Genomic DNA, 16,466 nt, shown 5'->3' on the forward strand with positions numbered 1-16,466 from the left:
ATTCACACAAACCACATAGAGCTCAGGCTGCCAAAAAGGGAAATACAAACTCTTCTCCATCCCTTTCAACAAATCTCAGCATAGAACAGAATGAAATGAAGCATACATTCAGCAAAAAGGGATTAAGGGAAAGATGAGTGGAAAAGCCTTTTAAATACTAATATTCATTGAAATTAATCTCCAATCACATCACAACAGAGACAGGTCCTTGAAAAAAAGAAAGGAAAACCCCATCTAAATATACTCCATGATGGCAGCTCTGCATCTTTCTCCAACCAGTGTTACAGGAATCTGTATGTACATACCAATAGAAACTTATTACCAGGACCCCAGTGCAAGCTGTATTTTGCTACGTAGGTACCATATGCTGTGCTCCACATCTGGGGATGGTAATCCTGGCATCTTCACATTTATTATAAACTGGTTAGGGATCTAACAGGGCTGGAGTCTGGGCTAGTTTTTTATTTCTAAGCACGACTGAGCAACAGAATTAAAACATCTCATTTGAGAAGACAAGTTTAAACTTACGCACTGCGTGCACAAAAGTATTAATTTTTTTTGACTTTCAAATATTTGAGCACTGGGAAGTTACACTGTAGAAAATGTGCCTGGTCTGACTTTTTCACTGTCACCATCATTAACTGTTCCCTTTCATGAGTCACATGCAATGCCCTGAAATGCTGGGGACTTTCTGGTCAGACATTTCTAATCTGATCAAGAGAACACTGTGACATTTCAGATGGCAACACACTGATAAAAGCTCTCCAACACTTCATTATGTAAACAGGTATAGCTGCTAATTAATGAATTACAGTGGAGAAAGAAACTGTTGGCAAGGATGGAAACTTGGCCCAAAATCTCCCCCAACTAATGCTCAGTCAAATGAGCTAAGCCCTGTTAGCGCTCGCTGGCAGGTGCGGCTTTCGCACCTGCCGAAGAAAGTGGATTTTCTGCAATATTCACATTTTTTTCCTCTTCCCATTTCCCGCTTACTAAGAACTCTCAAGATGGTTTTTTTATCATTCCGTACGTACAACAGCTCCCCACATCAGGCATGGAAACAAGGAGCCGAGGGTCAAACTGTTCCTCCCCGAAAAGGACACGTGGTGCCACCTTCCTTCTCGTCACCTCCTGCCACCCGTACGCGGCAACGCGCTCAAAACACAGCGGAGCCGCCAAGCCAACAAGCTGTTCAGACACTGCAGAGGAATCTTGGGGAAATTAAAGACTGTTTGAATTCTTGTAGAGTTTTCGCTGTTTCCATGCAGGAGGGAGTGGGACGAGTTGAGGAGGCTGCCCGGAAATCTTTGGATGGTGGTAGGGAATACATGTGTCTGAGCAGTGGTGAAGTGTTGGAAAGCAAAGTATGAAAACTGAAACTGTGCTGGTCCGAATAAGGAAAAATTACTGTCTCTTAATCATACTCCAGGCTGCCTGGTTTTTATGGGATGCTGTTCCCATTTAGCTTAGTGGTACTGTTTTACACATGATGAGGATTTCAGAAGTGCAATTAAAGCTTTATCATCAACATAAAACCCAGCACAGTTTGCCCAGTGCTAGACTTAAAAAACAATAAGTACTGTATTCTAACCAAGAGGGAAGTGGTTATATTTTCACTACACATAGCTTGGAAAGCTGGGGTTAAAGGAATATAAAAATTACAAACCAATATTCCAGAAGCACCACTGAACTGTATTCTAAATAAAAGCTGTTTAGAAAGCGGGATTTTTTCTCTTTATCTGCAGAAAATTAATGAAAAACAAAACCTACATGAATATTAGAATCTTAATTTTGCCAAAATACAGTCACAATTTGAAAACTAGGGCCTTTGCTGACTATGAGAAGTATAATACTACTTGATAACATTATGGAATATGAACACTCAGAAAACGTCTCAGTTTGGCTGGATGCTATTTTTAAAACTAGATTTTGTAGAAATACCTGTCAGCTCAAGTTACCACCAGCAACATCTTAACAACTCCAGTGCAAATGCAAAAAACCTAAGGTGGAGGGATTATCTGGGGGATTTGGGAGAGTCTGCTCAGTTCTCAAATATACCCTGGATTTCCTTTCTGACTTTTGCAGAGTCATTTAGGCTCCCCTGCATCAGCAGCATTTGTGTCTGCAATTCAGTTGTGAACTGAAGTCTGAGAGCACGTACTACTAAATATCTGAGGAGAAAATCCAGGTAGCTAAAGCTGTAGATGCAGCCACAACTCCATTTATAAGTGAGAACTGGAGCCAGAGGAAGAGAGGCTGGACCTTTGTTAGGTAATTTACTGCTTAATTTCTATCAGTTTCTTGTTTTAGATTTTACCAGTTTCAGGAATAATTAGTTTTGTGTACTTGTGGTAAGAATACGCTACTCATCGTTAACTATCTGAGTGCAGTGAACAGCAGCTTGGATTTATACAACATTTTCACATATATAACTAAAGCAGATAACTCAGCAGGACAGTGAGACAACCTATCCATTAAAAAAAAAAAAAAAAAATCCAGTTATAAGTTCAGACTTCAAAAGCGAAATGGTAGATGCTCCATGAAAATCTCTGTAGGCTGAGGTTTCCACGGAGCAGGAGATGAGCAGCTCCACAGCTGCATCCTTGGGCAACACATCATGGTCCTTGCCCAGCACAGATTAATGAACAGCAGGAATGGAAATGCTAATAATTAAGAAAACGTTAAAACGTTCACACTGTGTGAGAATGATGCATAAAAGGGTACAACTGCTAAAAATCACTGCAGTGATGAAGGATTTCTTTTTTTTTTTTTTTTTTTTTTTTCAGAAACTAAATTCCGACTGGGAATATATTAAGAACAAGAAGAAAGAAATTCTCAAAGTAAAAAAAAAAAACAACAATGCAAAGCAGCTAGTGAAAACCAGTCAGCTCTGTGGAATGGAGGCACTATCCACACTACAAACTAAAGCTCCATTCTGAACCAAAAGCCATTTGAAAAACAAATTTAGAGAAACATCCAGACAAGACAAATCCCAAAATTACTATAAAAATCAGACATTTTTCCATATGAACAGTTTGTGTTCAAAGCAGCATTTGTCTCTTAAAACTCTACTGATGTAGCTGTAATTCAGAGTAAGAAACTGAGCCAAATTTTCCAGGCAGGTGTTCTGTCCCACTAGTTATTCCACTGAATCCTCAGGCAGAGTCTGTGCCACCCTCTGCTTCCCACAGATTCCTCCCAGGAGATCTGTACTGGTGGGCCAGTCCCATCCTCTCTGGGCACACCAGATGTATGATTTACACACACCATTAGTTCAAACCTATCACATATATAAAAATATAATTATATATTGGTAGGGGTGGGATTTGTTTTACCTTTAGAATTCAGTACACACTGACACACTACAGGAGACCACTGCCTGTGAACTGTACCAAACCTCCCATCTCCACACTGGAAGTCATATCCTGCCATCCATGAACTGCTTTCATCAACAAAATTTGAGGAAGCAACTTCCTGTAACTAGTGGGCAGGTAACACAAGGAAGAGCGATGGCCCTTCTTCAGACAGGGACATTGAGATTTTATCATTGTCTTTTGCTGAATTTTGCTTTCATATACTTTTCTGAGATTATAAGCTTAGCCTTAGATTTTATTTTTACACACAAAGTCAATTCCCACTTGCATAACAATAATTTGCAAACCACTAACCCTGAACACAGATAATAGCATATAAAGATTTTTTCCTTGAAGATAATACAAGCATTGTACCAGAGAAAACCTAAAAGGAGAAGAGGGCCTGTAGAACATGGGTTATCCCCACCTGTCCAAGAGATCCTGTCAGCAACTGGTTTCCTAATCACCACAGATCCATTTTCCATTTGCTTGCTGCAATTATGCTATTGAAACCTGCAGGTCTGGGGTTTTTTTCCCCCTTCCCTTACTCTAAACAGAATTCATTTTTAATGTCTATTGCAGAAGGCCAATATGATATAAAAACCCCAAACATTTCACTACTCATGCACTCTTATTCATAATATCACATCAAATTGCTGAAGTAGTACCATATGGCGCTTGAGCACCAAGCCAGAACAAGTTGTTCAGCTTGTCATAATCTCAAAAGCTGCATAAAACTTAAATAATTTCTCTATGAAGTGGAAGATCTTTGGGTTTAATATAAACTCATCAGAAATGGATTCTGAATTTTCCTCCTATTATTTCCCATGTTTTCTCTGATTCACATTCCATTTTCCAGTGCAAGCTATCAGTTTAAGTGGCTACAACTATGGGGCTGAAAGGCTTTAAAAGCATTCTGTCCATCCTTTCTTCTTGATAACTCATCATTGAATGGATAAACAGCTTTCTCAATCAGACAGACATATAATTATAAATAAAAAAAAGCTCAATCAGGAAAACTGAATGGAAAAGATTAATGAAATCTCCCACACTTTGATTCAGCCCTTAAAGCAACACCCTTGGTTGTGAAATGTCTGCACTTCCACCCACACTGTCCTGTAGGAAAACATATTTAACTGGTACATAAATCCATGGAGAGATGATGATGGGAATGATCCAGGTTCCATCACAGATTGCTTTGTATTTAATTTCTGGAGACACCATAAGTCTAGGTGTTTGTTTTTTTTTTTGTTTTTTTTTTTTTTTTTTTTTTTTTTTTTTTTTTTCTTTTTTTTTTTAATATTTCCAACTGAGAAGAAAGGTTTGGTTGGAACTTGGAACTGATGGTACAAGAACTAGAGGCAGCCAAGACTTCAACCAACCTCACAGTTTTCAGGGATTGTGACTGACTCCTGATCCTGGCACAGGGACCACCTGAGACAGAGAAAACGTATGGAAAGATGGGAACACACTACAGCAAAAAACAAAAATGTGAAAGCAAGACCCAAAAAGGTGGAACAGGAGACAAAACTGGAAATGTGTAGACACAAAGAAGGGAGGTATATAGGCTGCAGTATTGCCCTAGAGAGGAGGGCATTATGGAACTCCTCCAATGGAAGGCTTATTTTATACCAGCTGCTCAATCAATTGAAGAATAAAAAGGAGAACAGCAAATCAAGCAGAATTTCATAACCCTTCCTAGCATATATGTTCAAGCCTCGTTCCCATATGGAATTAGGATAGGCAGGAACTGCAGGCTGGCACACAGGCAGAACAGAGACAGCTATTACACAGCCTTTTGCTTAAAAATTATAGAGAATGGGGACATGTCTTATGGAGATATGGATTGAGAGTTTCCAGAAAAACATTTCTGTAATGGTTGCATATGTGATTGTTCTTTTTTTCCTTAGCTATATGGAGGAAATAAGTGACTTGTCACCAGCCCAAAGGGAAAAAGCACTTGGCTGCATGGAGGAAGACAGGATGTGTTGCATCTGTGGCTTCACAGAAGGAAAGGAACAGCTCTTCGAAAAGGCAAGAAGCACAGAGAATATCTAAGATAAATAAATGAAAGGAATCAGTCCCACTTCTCTGGTGAAGAGATGATGTCACAGTTCCCAAACCCTCCACACTGCACAGGCAGCATCAGCTCAGAAGGGGCAGCAGCAGCCCGGTGTCCCTGCTGTGGTGGCCCTGGGCATGTGCCAGGATCTGCTAAGGGACCCCGGTATCCTTCAGACCTTGGGGAATCTGTGTCAACAAGGACTCATTCTTTGCTGCTCCCAATCATCCTCTGCACACTGTCTGAGGAAGAAATGGAGCTTCTCCAAGAATTAACAGTATTTTGGGTACAAAAAGGGTAAACCCAAGGGAACAGACTAAAATATTAAACATATGCTGCTTTGATGTGACTTGGTGGAGGTCTTTGATCAGCAGAGCCCCAGGGAATATTCCAAACAGTCCACAGGAATAGAGAGACAGCCTTGCTGGGGGGCTGACTGGCACCAAGAGCTCAAGCAACACAAAATTTTGGGTTACTTTAAATGTTGTGTTGGAAGCACCTTACCCCAGAGAAGAAAAAAAGAGGAAATGCAAAAGCTGTGGTGTGGAATTAGCATCTCCTTTCCAACGACACCACGTTTTTGCTAACAGTTAGTTTCTGGAAGAATGGTTTTGATGGAGCCAAGACAGGCACGACTTTAGAGCAGGAGGATGAGAGAGAAGATGACCTGTGAGCAACAGCACCCATCAACCTGGGCCAGAAAACTCTTCCCCATCAGCATTAACTCCCCAAAGGCTGAAGCAGAGTTACAGCACAGATGCAAGGGGAACCTCAACCTTAGTTTAGGATCATACCACTCAGCATTTACTCCCTTCTTTCAACAGTATCCACACTCAATGCTCAGTACTTAGGAGCACCCTCTATCCAATTAATACCCCATTAAGCCGCCCGCCTGCAGTGACTTTATCCTCAGACCACTGTATGGCAGCTTTTAACTCCATAATACCCCGGCATTATTTCCATATCAGACTACAAGGGTTTGATCCAAAGCTCATGGAGGTTAATGAGGGCTCATTACACTTTGAATTGAGCCCTAACTGCTCAGCAAACACGGAGTGAAGTGAAACAGTTCGTGTCAGATGAGATGACAGAGGGTGTAGTAAACTTTAAGGCGAAATATTGAATGCTGATGGTGACAAAGGCAGGGAATGTGTGAGAAAGCAGCCGTGGGAGAGAATTATGATTGTGTTACACTCGATATCAAGCAGGACAGATTTGTGCCTATATAAATAGATATGCCTGGTCTGACTCTGATGTGATTTTTGTCATCATATGGTTAGACAGAGCATAATATTGACACTATGGCTTTCCTTCAGATTTTAGTTTTGAATTTCAGCTGGAGATTATGATACTAAAGACTTGAAATCAGTATGACTCCTTCCCTAATTACTGATTAATCAAGAGCTAAGGTTGCCTACATAAAGATTCATGGGGAGAAGGAGGAAGTCTCATTAAGAACAAGAGGTTAAAAAAAAAAGGAAGGGAGGGGGGACATTTAACAACTGAATGGATACAGAAGGAGGAGAAAAAGAGCTGATTTCCTAATAGCATGTTATACCCAAATGTTACATTTTGTATTCATGTCTAATTAAAAAAAATAGAAGTAAATGTTTTAGTGCTTGCAGATACCATGGGTTACGGTTCAAAAGGAAGTACAGAAAGTTGTTGGGTTGTTTCTTTCCAGTGACTTCAGAAATACATATGTGTTGTGTCATTCTGTCCCTTAGGTGCTCAAAAGACACAGCAGCTGTTTCATAAATTCTGAATTGCCTTTTCCTTTAGCATACAAAACCCTGTGCCATAAACATAACACTGTCTGAAAAATATTCGGTAAACCCAGACAGTTGTTGGAAATGCTTCCTCCGATATTTAAATTCCTCTCCTAACAGGAGTTTCCCTGCAAAACCAGATGCTAACGAATAGTGCTTTTGCCATTGAGCTGAATGGGAACACTTTGGTGTAGCATTTTCCTTTTTTCCATGGAGACGTTACAGGGTGCATTTCCCATGACTGAAAGAAAATGCCACATTGCTTCTCAATTCTTTGCTTTCAAATAATAAATAACTGCTATAATCTTCCATAAAAGATTTATGCTCTGATGATGTCTGATTCTTCTACTGTAATTTCTTTTTGTTAGAGGCAGTTGAATACCACTTACTGGTAAGTAAATTGTGTCATCACTTCACTGCAAACCACACCACTGAAAATGTAAGCTGGCCAAACATTTATTTTTGTTTTCCAACTCACACAAATCCCTTCCGAGGTCTTGGATTAAGTAGCAACACTTTTTAGTGCCGATCCTTAATCTTAGTTTCCTTTCCTCTCTCTACTAATATGCTCCCTTCCAGTGATGTTACTTCAGAAATAATTCCAAATAGCTGACAGTGTGGTCAGAAACTCTGCCTTTTAGCTGCCATAGCTTTTTACAGTGACTTGGAAATAAGGGAAATTGGCCATTCCCACTGAATTTTTCATAGTCCTGCACTAATGGGGACACTGCAGCTCTGCCTTTTGCACAGAGGAGTTTAACTAGCAGAGGGGCACATGCACTACAAGTTCCCCTAAAGATTCAAACCATGGCTCCATGTCCAATCTTTTCACAACACAATGCATGCCTTTCATTTCTTAGACAGAAACAACAAGCCCACATAGCTTTTCTTCTTCCTTAAGCTGTCCCTCTTTTAACAGCAAGAAAATGAGGTTCTTTGCTTAAATAAATGTTACAGCTCACAAAGCCTTGAAGCACAAATCAAACAAATAAGTCAACGGAAAAACAGCCCAAAAGGCCTAAAAACCCAAGCACAGATACAAAACCCACCTCAGGTCATGATGTTTTGATTAAAATGAGCAGAGATCACGAGTGGAAGGAGGAGTCAGGAAGGCAAATGCTCCAGCAATGCCACCAGCACTATGGCATTTAGGGGTCTGTTAATATTTCCATGAGAAACTTCTAGGTTTAAGAGTTTACAGCTTGAGTCATGGAGGATTAGTCCTGGTTTCCAAAACCTGATTCCTAAAGGGGAATTCCTCAGGTAAAATTTTGCAAGGGGAGGGCAGGGCCAAGTGGTTTGTTATGGCAAGGATGAGTACGTGGCAGGTTCAGCAGCTGTGGGGGCTCTTAGGGGATGCATGAGTTGGTTCATGGAGGGGGAAAAATTCAGCTCTCTTTACCCAGTGCCAAAAAAATGCAACCAAGGTCTACTGGGTGGCTTTTCAAGTCAGGTTCTGGTGTCTGGTAGGGAAAAAAAAGGACATATGCAAAGGCTGATGTGCATGTACGTCTGAGAGTGTGCTCCCTGTACACACCAGTACACTCAGAGAAGTGTAATTAAAATTGGGAATCTAATAAAAACTATAAACATGGCCAAAGAGGTTAGTACTGCACAATGCTGGGTACATTAATCCAGTAAAGCATTATTCATGTCCTTAGTTTCCAGTCAACAAATACATTCTGAAGAGCCACTGGAGTTACTTGAAGGCTCAAGTTTAGGCACATTCTTAAAATCTCTGCTGAACAAGGGCCAAAATGTTCAGTACCACCATCTGCAGATATCCAAATTGCCTTGGGCAAAATGTTTCCCTTAATAGAATCCAAGGTTTTGTTTGTTTGCTTTTTAAGTTGTCTAACTGTTCAGATAGGAGGAAAAATGTCCTTTAAATTAAGGAAATTAGCAATAAATATGAATGTTATTATAAATATGGTAATTATAAAAAATATGGTAAGAATTATGGGAAAGGAAAAACTGCAAAGAAATGGGGGCTTTAATGAAACTGGTAAACTATTGCATATCCACTCTTTGCTGCCCCATCATGTAGCCATAGGTTTACATCTTTCATCAGCCTGCATTAGAGACAGCTAAGAAAGGATTTGGATGATGACACCTTTATCATTGAAAATCTCAGCTGTTATAAAAAAAAAACCCAATTAACCACAGAAGTGAGAGCTTAAAATTAGCCCAGGAGTAAATTCTCTAAAGTCTTAAAAGCTGACATCTGAAATTCCAGGGTGCTGTATTTAAGTCTTCACTGGTGCAGACTATCAAGAACATATGCACTAGTAAGGAAATAAAAACTGTAGATTTTTTTTTTTCCTATCTCATCCCAGCCTGCTACAGTGAATTTCAGCAACAGCCTAGCTGTCAAGGTTATATCTGCACCATCATTCTGCAAATCCAAACTCACACTCACACAGCACCACTCTGTCTTTGGGACTCCATTTCAACGCATCAAAGAAGCCAAGTCCCACACTCACCCAATGTAGGTGATGAGTGTTAAAGAATGAACTCCTGCAGCAAAGAGGCAGATTGTGAGTTCTTTGTTTGTTCTGTCTCAGCTTTTTTCATTATTACTGTTTTACTCTGGAAAAGGCAGGAGCAAAAACCAAAGCTCTTTTCTAAGCAAATTAACCCACTGTTTTTGTGTACACTGTCTTCACAGATTTTCAATAGCTTTCATGAGCTGTGTGCATTAGCTCTGACTATGCCTTCCTGCCTTTGCCTGTACACGTAATGACAGCCAGCCTGAGTGGCTATTAGAGTTATCTCACTTTCTGGAGAGGATGGGAGGTAATGATATGTTGCAATATGTGCAATGGGGTATTATAGCTAAATACTCTTTGGAGTGACTGATGAACTCTTTTGCAGTATGCCTGGGATGACAATTCAAGGGGTAGTTATCCTTCTGTGCTTCCTGAATCTCTTGCTCCCGATGTGAAGCTGGAGCTAAAAGGTGTGGGCTGGATGGGGATGGTGGTGGTGGAGGAATTGGTGGAGAGCCAGCAGAGAGCAGAGAAGCACCTTTGCATGGTTATGAAAACAGAACTGTATAACAGACCTGATGCACAGGTGGATTCAGACATGGAATAATGTGACTGACTATAACCATCAGCAGAAGATTTCTGACCACTCCATTAAAATCTGAGTCCATGATGACATTCTTCAAACAACCCAAGGACAGGCTCCAATGCTGATAACCAGAGAGTGCTGCCCATGGCCATGGCAACAGCTCTGTGGTCTCAAACAAAGCCACTCAGCTTCCCTGCCTCGGCTTCTTATCTGTGAAAAACCATCCTCAGTGACGCAGGCAGGCTGAAAAAGTCAGATCCTGCATGGAAAAATGCAAAGGCTGTATGGATCACAGCTGGACTTGAGGATCTTAAAGGTCCTTCCCAACCTAAACAATTCTATCATTCTATGTCTCTCGCTTACAATCTGTATTTAACCAGCAGTCATTGGTAGTAGGGTCACAAACCCCTGCTAGTATATCCCAGCCCACTGCCTCAGGGGATGCTGAGTGACTGCAAAACAGTTTGAAACATCAACCACAAGGTCAGACCACAGGTCTGTTATCCCAGCCTCCTCCCAGTCCGACTTGCTGTACCCTAAATTAATTACTTGAAGTTAATAATAAATATTACCAATGATTTTTGAGACTTCTGAAATGTCATGCTGATACTTCCCAATCAGTGGGAGCAGTCTCACTGCTTCCAGTGGCTTCTGAGAATCTCAGTTTTTATGTTGTGTGAGAAATTAAAAATGGTTCCATTTCCTTCATGCAACTGGGATGCTACATTCAAAGATTTATCAATCTTCCAAATCAAATGGCATTTTATGATTTAGTGGGTTTTTTATGATTTAGTGGGACATTTTTCCATTCATGTTACTATTCCCAAAGTATCCTGGAAAATGGCAAAAACTCAAGGGCAGCTTTTTTAGCTGAAGTGGGCAACAGGAGTCCTTGATATCTGTCTGCAAAGTGTCAATCACCTTTAAATCCCAACCTCACTTACGACGGTTCTCCTTGAGCAAGTGACAAGGCCAGTCTGGTAAAATGAAATTTTCCAGTAATACATCGACAAACTCAGAACCACAGAGCACCAAATTCCCCCTCAGTCTGGATTTGAATGCATAAATAAATCAGGCTCTTGCATTTATTTCTGCTAGAAGATTGTATTATTCCTTTCTGCAATTATGGAAAAATGCAGAGCACAGGCAAGATTTAGTGTCTGAGTTTTTGCTGCAAGACTTATGTCAGTAGAAAGGCATTTGTGCTCTTGGGAATCAAAGTGAGATTCACCCATTTGTGGCAGGTGTTTTAAGCACTCAGCCTAACAATCTACCCACGCATGGCACTACAGCAATTCAACGACTAAATTAAATCTCTGAATATTAAATTAATGATGGAAATCTAAAATATTAATATATTCTAATTGAATATTCTCCGATAAATTATCTAGGCATTCTCAGCAATTTGATTTTACTTTCATTTCTTAAGGAACTTTCAGCTGCATAAATACAGCTATTAAAGCAATTCAAAAAGGGAACATTTTCTGCTCAGACAAGAGAACTCTAAACACAAAGAATCTAAAAATTTCTTTCATATGATTGATTAAATCATAGAGCCCAAGACAGCTGAATCATTAAATGACTGCTTTCCTTCAGTCCCTCTGGCTTTAGCAAGGACAATATAAATTCCCTATGGGTCTGAATACAAGGAAATACAATATGTATAATTACAGTATAGGCTTGAATGCTGTTGTAAGAGAATTTTAAATGGAGCATTTATGCTGTAGCTGCACTTTTCAATCCATAATGCTGGATGTGTGTGTGCATGGAAAGCCCACAAAGCACTGGGCATCTGCTTCCTTCGACCCAGATTCCCAAATGGCACACACTGGGGTAGCCCCAGCAGCTCTGGCAGAGATGTGTGATTTACATCAGGATCTGCCCTTCTCTTTTGGTGAATGCTGGAAATGGAGAATGGCGTCATCAGGGAGAATGCAAACAAAGGGATGTCCTTTGAGCATGGAATATGTTCAGGAACTTGCTTCAGACTGTAGGTTTTAAAGGAATTTCAAATGGACACATCAAGAAAGTAGCACTGTGTCATTATTTCACTTTGTCCATTCATTCTGTGAGTCATATGTGAGTCCTGGTTTGGTAACACACACACACAGAGGAGTGTACCAGAAATCAATACCAGACCCAAGACCATGACAAAATGAATATTTAATGAACCATTTTCCTGCTCACCTTTCCCTCTTTGGTGCCAGGTTGCTTTGTGGTGTGAAACTGCAGTAGAGCCAAGAGTTGTCTCAATCTACATCCTTGAACCAGCTTTCACAGAAAGGCTGTGGCTCTCCCGAGCACCACAACCTGCACAACGTCCCATTTCCTGTCCACCCTCTGGGCTTGCTCCTTATCCTCTTCTGAGTGTTACAATAAAGACCAAATCCCCTCATTTCTGAGTTTCAGCTGATGATGCTCACAGGGCGCCACAAAGGTGAGGTGCACTGAGAGCCAGAACTAGCCATGTTTTTTCTTTGAGTGTGTGTGTGGCTGATAAGGCAAAAGAAACACCTGTTCCTGTGGAGAACAAGGAAGATCTAGGTCTATTTGTAATCAATGCTGTCTGCATCTCTCTCAGGAAAAGTAAGGTCTGATGTCCTTTGGGAAGCATTTGCAAGGCCTTTTCTCAACAAACCTTCTCTCACCACAGACAGATGCCATCTGTCTTGCAGCTGGGAGCTAATGGATTCTGCACTGCCAATTTCACAGCAGTGAGCAATGCTGTGATAGAGGAGGCAAGAGGGATTTCCTACAATAAAACTATTTAAAACAGTGCAAAGGCACACGCTGAAACAGCCATGAGGAGCAAAGGAGGTGGCAGCACTGAGGGCTGATGGTCCAAGCTGGCAGGGATTTCACAGCTCAGGGTGCCTTGTGTGTCTCCAGCACCAGGATTTCAGACTTTGGGAGAGCTGTCTCACCCATTTCCTGTGCCAGGGTGGGCTATAGCTCACAAACACGCTGTTGAGCTGGAGAGTGTGCTATCAACGTTTTTCATATTAAATATTCAATGTCACAGGATAGCTTAAGATGTGCTAAGCCCACCCGTGAGTCCACCACAGGGTTTTGCAGTGTGTCAAGAGGAGCTCTCTGCTCCCTTGACATGCCCCATGCTGCTGGAAAGCCGACCCGACAACAACACCTCTGCTAAGCAACAACACAAGAGTCTTCAGGTATATTATATTCTGCCAACTTTCCGAGCCACTTCAGGACTTTCTGATTAAATTTACATAAAGTGCATCCTTCCCTCTTACTCCCTGTTACACACATCAGGTTATTTCTAGTATTCTTGTGGCTGAGATCACCAGCGCTCGGATACGGGAGCACATGCTGTGCCTGTAGCATGCAATCAAGGCAGTTTGTGAGAGCACCAAGATCCTGTCTTGGTCATCCTCAGGGGATTTTCATGCTGGTATAATGAGAATGAACAAGTTGTTTATAATAAGAGATCTAACAGAAAAATAATATATTTTTCAGTTTTATGTTTAATAAAGGCAGGCTGGAAAAATTAGGGTCTATGAAGTGCAAGATGGGAGGCTCTGGTCCTGGAGATGAGCTGAAAGTCTGGAGCCCTCACAAAGGAGAACACAGTTGCAGTGGTTGACAGAGGAACCCATTATCTGAACATGTCAAAAACGACCAAAGGCCAATTCTGCACAAGACTTGTTTATTTTAAAATTAATTATTTTCATGTAGTCCATTGAGATGGACCAAGATTTGCCTTGAAAACTGAGTCAAGATTCCCATTAGAAGCAGCTGGGGACTGGCTTTTGGATCCAAAACTGAGATTCTTTTTGAAGTTCAAAAGAGGATGAAATACAAGATAAGCTAATAGATAATTAGATAATAGATAATTAAGAATTAGCTACGCGTGTAGCTAAAAAGGATGAGTCAGTGAGAAAATAGACAGAGCTCAGCAAGGGTGCAACTATTTAATATATTATCTTAGCTGATCAGTGTGCCTGCATGAGTCATTTGCTTGGAGAAGGAGGGGGATTCATATTGTTTTTGTATTTTTAATAGGCATTTTTATGGACTTCAGTTATAATAATAAGAGTACCTGACAATTAGTAATGAAATTAGCCTCACAACAGTGAAATATTTCACAGCATGTACAATATTATTCCTAGTACAAAGGTGGAAGTGAAGCAGAAGGAAATTAAACTCAAGATTTTCATAAATGCTTCCAAAATAAATAAGCATATATCAATACATTTTGATAAATGTTTTCTCAGCTCAAAGACAAAAGCAGAATTTACAAAACATTTTTATATACTAACAATTTTTTTTTAGCTTATAAATGTCAGATGTTAATTTAAACTCTTCAAAGAGTAAGTAAATCTTTTCAGCAGCCAAAATTAATTAGAAATTCCTATTATTATTTTTTCAGCTATTATTTTTCTGAAACACATTTCCTAGTTAGTGTGGTTGATGTATATGAACAGACACGGATGTTCCTCAGAAAGAAAAAACCCTGTAATTAACAGAAGGTTTTTTTTGGCAGGGATAATGTTCCTTTTTTCTTTTTTGATCTAAAAACTTTTTCATTTAATGTATTTTATCAGAATGAAATGGTTTAATGAGCAGAGAATTACAGTTGATCCCAGATGAACCAGACAGGGCTGCCTCTCGAGGTATGTGGCTCCCATCAAGCTGCATTCACCTTTGCTATGATTTAAACTTCATTCAGGCACAGCCTTGCTAAAAATACTGACAAGTAACTAATCAACTTTCATAAAATGGAATTTTTACCTTCACAATAGGAAGCAGGAGTAGGAGGGAACCTGAAAGATTTGCCTATGCATTTCAAATTAGTCTGACCTATAAAAACGCAAACAGCAAGTGGTTCTATGAAAATGTACTTCTGGTAGGGCTTTTTGGTTTCTTAGTGATGAGATTTTTCATGTCATCCCTTCCTGTCCTTGGAGGAAGCCAGAACTAAAGAAAGCACTATGGAGGGACTGGTTTCCATTAGTTATACCTACAAAATATAAGCTCAGGCTGGTCTTTCTGGACCAAAAAAAGTTCAGTGTCCAAGAACCAGCAGTAGGTTTGAATGTTTTATATGAAATAGCAGAGAAAACAATGACAGACCTGCTTCTGTACAAATGAGAGCTGAGATGCAACTTCACACGTGCACTTCTGGTTCCAGTTTGTGAGCAGATGGACACAAAAATATTCAGTGCCCAGCGAGCAAAAGCATGGGAAATCAGATCAAAACTCTTACCTAGATCTAGGAGACAGCAAAATGCTCCAGGGCTATCTGAAGATTATGTGGATGGAAATAATCAGATGGTGCTGGTCTTTGAGGATGTTGATTTGTCCTATTCTGGATAATTAAAGAGCAAAGTCTAACGGAGGGAGCTGTAACTCCTGATAGGAATCACCCAAGCTCCACATTCAGGCGCTGGCAAAAGGGCCAGATGCTGCAGAGGAGCAGAAACTCAACCCAAGCCTGAAACATCAGGGGTCTCACGCTTAATCAAGTTGCACTCTTTGTATGATCTTCCCTGTCACTCTGATGCTTTCTGTATGTCAGGTGAAGAGGGAAACAGCCCTTTGTAAGCCAATTTGTTTTTTTTGTATTTCCCACCCCATTTTTACTTCATTTTCAGTGTTTCCTCTAGCATCTGTATTTGAAAACTGCAATGGAATATATTGCTGAAAATCTGGGAGTTCTGTATTTCCATAAGCCAGGTTATCTTTCCAAGGTTACCAGTAGTCTAAGTGATGAATATAAATTCTTCAGTACCTATATAAAATTTATTATTTGTCATTTCCATTAATATTAGAATTTTGCATAGTCTAGTCCTTCTGTTTCATCTCCAGACTGTAGGGTAAAAAGTGCCACAGAGATTTCAGTCCTTATAAATCAACAAATTTGCCATGGTAAGCTGGTGCCAAGTTGTCCTCTTGCTGTCTAGTCAAAACTCAAAAGAAATCAGTAGGGAATGGAAGAGAACACAAGTTCATTTTGCAATACTACCCTTTATTTTTCACAGGAATTCAAGATTTAATCTAAATTATTGATTTAGAAAGGCAGTTTTGACACATCAGGTTATTCTCCTCTTCAGACATTTCTTCAGCTTAGTAGGACAACACATTAATGGGTCATTCCATATCCCGCAATGCTGACCACAGAGACTCTCTGGATTCCCTCCCTGGTTTTATTTGCCACCTGGTACTTCTCAGTCCTTATTGTAC

General features: G+C 40.2%; 1 protein-coding gene across 1 annotated transcript in view; it reads right to left on the reverse strand.

Moving 5' to 3' along the window:
- CDH4 (cadherin 4) overlaps nucleotides 1–16,466 on the reverse strand; it is a 419,012-nt gene that overhangs the window by 135,003 nt on the left and 267,543 nt on the right. The window lies entirely within an intron of this gene.

Source organism: Vidua chalybeata, chromosome 17 (assembly GCF_026979565.1).
Source record: "Vidua chalybeata isolate OUT-0048 chromosome 17, bVidCha1 merged haplotype, whole genome shotgun sequence".
Lineage (NCBI taxonomy): Eukaryota > Metazoa > Chordata > Aves > Passeriformes > Viduidae > Vidua > Vidua chalybeata.